Here is a 5,000-nt window from a genome sequence, read left to right on the forward strand (position 1 = left end):
GATTTCGATCAGTTTTGCTGATAATCAGTCGTAAACTCGGCTTGTACTATCTACCAGTTGTGCGTATTTTCATTCAGTTGTGACTAAAATCGATCAGTTGTGCGATTTTAACTTCTATCATTTTAGCCCAGAATTCTCGACCTAATCCATTCCTGGCGCCTAGAAAACTGAATAGCTTTAGTTTCACGCACTTTTAAAATTTCAGATCAATCTTTCACAAATTGATTACTGTAACAACATTTCATCTTCAAGGTCGCTGTGAGAAGAATATTACTCTCAACATCTGCTCCCTGGGTTTTTGTTTCTTTTTGTACGTCCCGTTAATTTTTCTTTCTTTAAAAATTTTACACCGCCTTTCGCTTTAATTTTAGGCACAACTGAATGAAAATACGCACTACTGATCGATCATATAACAACAACTGATCGATTTTAGTCACAACTGAATGAAAATACGCGCAATGGTAGATTATACAAGCCGAGTTTACGCTGATCAACAATGAACTGATCGATAATTAGCAAAACTGATCAAAATTTGGAACAGCTTATCATGGTTGATTACGGACAATTGATCGATCGTACAGACATATGAACGATTTTACACGACAGATTACCAATTGATAATATACTGGCTGATCGATTTTACGTATCTGGTAGAAAATTAGCACAATATGATAATATTTTAATTGATCGATTACCGGTCGGTAAACCCGATCCGCAAAACGGATTGATTGGAGTTCATATGACGACGAAAAGATCAAGGAGTCCTTCTTTCTGACTTTAAGCGCTTATATCCATGATTCAGAGCAGAAAAAGATTAAAAATTTATTTACCAATGAAAAACAATCATTATGATGAGAAGATGGAATTATAATGTCATTTTATTTCGAGGCATTTCCCGTTTCTTATCAGCAGTGTGCAGGCTGTGGTTCCCTAGCCAATCAGGAGATCGAACGTGTTTAGTGCTGTATAAAAGACTTGTTATATGTTTCGCGCGGCCCTTCCAACTATTACCATCAGCCTGTACTAGTGCCATCCCTTTGACGCTTAGTTGAAAATTTTCAGGCAAGTTTCTTTTTAATTTTAATCCTTCTTTCTTTAGAGAGTTATGGTTACCCCAACACCTCATGTTTTAATCTCGGGGCACTCTTTTATGCGACGCCTGCAGAAGTTCATTGAACATCATATCGGAACCTTGATTTATCACTACAAATTACGGCTCCCGCCGATATAACTTGGCATGGCATTGGTGGGCGTACAGTAGCAAAAACGATCAAATTTGATCTGCACGTAGTTCGATCTACACGCCCCGACATAGTTATCGTGTAACTTGGTACTAATGTAATGACCTACCCTGATTTCAGTCTTCTCTACAAGTTGGGTCAGAACTTGAGGACTTCGTTCGTTTGTTGCACGATTCTTACGGGGTAAAATTCGTGTGTGTATGCCAACAAACCATTCGTCGGCGCTCTGCTAGATCTTTTAACACGTTACCTACGGGTTGTCTTGGAACCTAGCCTGCGAACGGCAGACGTTTCTCCTCGGAGAGACGTCTGTCGTTCGCAGGCTACTTGGAACCCATCCCTTACGCGATCTATTGGGGTCACAGAGGTTTCTGGAAGGCTCGTCATAATTTTTATGCTGCTGATGGCGTTCATTTGAATAGTATGGGGCAATATAAGCTCTATCGTAGTTTTAGAGGGGCAGTACTTAAGTCTATGCGGCTCTTGTCTAGTGTTGACATTTAGTAGCGTACCGTTGATGTTATTCTTTACGTTTTTTGATCCTCGGGCCAGTTCCTTTGATATTGACTGAAACAATTGTGTTTACGATTGTGTCAGCCTTTGATTATTTGCTTTTTCGCTGCCTCTTGCTTTTGAGCTCGACACTGACTGTACACCATGAGTCGCAGTTTAGCGGCCAGCATTTATTGTGTCAGTCTTTGTGCGTTTTAGTCGTTGCCTATTTATTTGAGCACGACACTGGCTGTAAACTCTGATTCCATAGGTTCCTTTTGAAACCCTTTGTTTGCTGCCCGGAAAGTTTGGGTTTATAATTTGCAGTCAGATACCACTTTTGAGGGTACAACATATCTCCGGCCGCCTGATATTTATCGGGTGTGCCCAATGCACTCGGTATTCTGTACCTGCGTTGATTTTGTTTTATTTTAATTTGATTGTCTATTGTTGTTATTATTGATTTTTGTTGTGCTCGTTTGACTGGAACTTGGCCCAGGATGTTTTTCTTTATGTTAACTTCGACTTCTCCTCCCCTGTTCTGTCATTCCAACATTGTTCTCGCGTACTCGTGGGTTCTGCCCCTCTAAAGAATGTTAGACAGGAAATTTTTATCTTACATGGAGTTAATTAACCGTAACGGTCTTTTTTGATAAGTCATGCTTCCCAACAAGCGCCAACAACCTATTTTGCCTGCACTTAAGGTGGCGCCCCCTTTAAGTGCAGTCCAACCTGACAGAGACGGCTCCTGAGACAGAGCATACAAGTTTAGCAGCTGCAAATTCCAACACAGCTAATTTGATGACGGTGGATGTAAACGCCTTAACTTCGTCTATTTCCCTCGCTGTAACCGAGGCAGTTCAACGGGCCTTTGAAAAGATTCCCCAAACGCAAGTTGACAAGTGACAGGACAAGCCTACTGGCGTAGAGGCGGTGGTTGATGAAGAGGTTTCTCTTCTGACCGAAAGTACACCTCCAAGTATGTCATCCAATCCGCTCTTGTTACCAGGCAACAAAAAACCATTTGCTAGTATAGCCGTAGCTCTAGGTAGTAACTTAACTTCCAAACTTAAAAGGAAAATCTGGGCAAATGAGTATATAGATTTCGGGGCACTACTTTCCGTCTCCCCAGCTACTGAAAAGTATTCTTTATCTTTCAAGTCCACTGATAGCTCCCCGAGACAACCCCAGTTGACCCTGGAGCCTTTTCAACCCTCTAAGAAAATTCATAGCTTTAATCAATGGCTATCAGCTTTCAATACTTTTGTAGCCATATTTACAGAGAAATTTCAGGGGCACCCAACGAGGATATAGTTCAAAACCACTTAACATAGCATTGTTGAACGTTTTTTGCTGATTCAAACGGTAGATATAGGCATATTTTTATCCCCTAAAAACTTTTCATCTGTTCGGATTTCCTAGCTGAAAGTCTAATGACCCGAAAATTATAGGGATAAAAACTTACCTTATCGAAGATTTCAGCCAGGAAAAGGCTCCCGAAAATTCTAGGTGGCCTTTTTTAGGGTCAAAACCCGTCAAAAATGGGTAATTATACCATTTTGTAGATGTTCGAAAATCCTAGGAGAGGCAGGCAAGCAAGAAATTTTACAAGAAATGCTCCGAAAATTCTAGATCTCAAATCGTCTTCCGAACAGATATTTTCGCGAAAATTGCCGTGGGTGCCCCTGAAATTTCACCATGAAGCCCCGCAACTTATGAAATATTGCGAGATCATTCGCGACATTTCAGCCAAACCGGGTGACTGGTATTTTTAAAACGAACAATTTCGTTATCTTAGGCAGTTAGCCCCTGACCAGTACCCATGGGATTCTGTGCACTGGGAGCTATGGCTTAAGGCGGTAATAAATTTTCGGACAAAATCGCACTTTAGCTCGGACAAGGTCAATTGTGGGGTTCCTACGCGATCACGGCCTCGCCAGTCCTTTCCTAAAGGGTCCTGCTAGACATTTCATGTAGGGAGATATTGCGCGGGTTGTCGATTCGACCATGTTTGTTTCAAATGTGGCACAAAGCACCCCGCAATCCAGTGCTCCGCCACCCAACAACATCGTCTCCCTTTCTCCAAAGAAGGACCAGTTGCTACGAATTCTACACAGCAGTCCGGGCACTCCCGTAAGGGTGGACAGGCTTGATTTTCTTTTAACCGGATACCCTGATGACTTAAAACACTTTCCCAATGTGTGGCTTCATAGCTCAGTTGGTAGAGCAACGCACCGGTAACGCGGAGGTCACGGGTTCGAATCCCGTTGAAGCCCTGATTCTTTCAGGCTTCTTCTTTCCAATTACTTAAATTGGAAAATTTACTGCGATGATCATTCTTCACTTTCAGTTTTTCCTTTGTTTTTAACCTCTGAGGCGACCACTTGACGCATCGGCGTGATCTCTATGTTCCCTTTGTACTATGCTAGTTATATTAGAGAATAAGGTTGGCTTTAAGCGACAACGTGGAACTACACACAATACAACGCTTAGAAGATGCATGCGACGAATTATCTTCCTTGAATAAACGTGTCGGGACCTCTTGTCGGAAGAGACCCCCTGTCGTTCGGTTCTTGTAAACGACCACCTCTCGTAAGCGACCACTAAGTCTTCGCGTTTTGGCAGTCACTTACGGGATGTTCGACTGTATTAAGATTGAAATAGATATTGAAGAGATTTGGATGGTTTTAACAATAATAACCGATAATGAATACCTTTGGCTTTGAAGCCTTGCTACTCTTGTTCCTTTTTATAGATCTTGACTGATTTTGGTCCACATCCGGCATTATTCCTTGCTCAGGTGAATTCAATGGGTGCGTCCCATTTGGTTTACGTGTTTTTTGAAGACCAGCTGGTACCTCAGGGCCGTAGCCAGTTATTTTTGCGGGGAAATGCGATCCAACGAGGAATTTCAGAGCGAACGAGGCCGAAGGTTCAAGTCTCTTGCGGGATGGTTGGCGGGGGCTATTAGGTTGCCATAGACTGCACTGCGAGCTTTTGGAATAACATGATTTAGGATTTAATGGAGCCGAAACCAATTGTGGAACTGTCCGCATTTTAGTCATGCTACTGATGAACAGTTGCGACACGTAGATACATATATATATATTTTTAGCCACTATCTGTCCACTTTGAATGGGTATTTCTCAATCTTTTAAAATTCAAAATTGATTCTTTTGATTCTTTTTCAAATAGAGTACTTTATTTTTTAGAATGAAAATGTCAATGTCACTATTTTAAAAGAAAAAAAATTGTTTTATTCGCTTG

At 41.5% G+C, this 5,000-nt stretch overlaps 1 protein-coding gene and 1 non-coding gene across 2 annotated transcripts in view; one reads left to right on the forward strand and one right to left on the reverse strand.

Moving 5' to 3' along the window:
- The window catches only part of LOC140939239 (carbohydrate sulfotransferase 11-like), a 13,933-nt gene that overhangs the window by 1,650 nt on the left and 7,283 nt on the right, over positions 1–5,000 (reverse strand). The gene's annotated exons all lie outside the window — the stretch shown is intronic.
- Trnat-ggu (transfer RNA threonine (anticodon GGU)) lies at positions 3,937–4,009 on the forward strand. The gene has a single exon. It is a non-coding gene; the product is annotated as a tRNA-Thr (tRNA).

Source organism: Porites lutea, chromosome 5 (assembly GCF_958299795.1).
Source record: "Porites lutea chromosome 5, jaPorLute2.1, whole genome shotgun sequence".
Lineage (NCBI taxonomy): Eukaryota > Metazoa > Cnidaria > Anthozoa > Scleractinia > Poritidae > Porites > Porites lutea.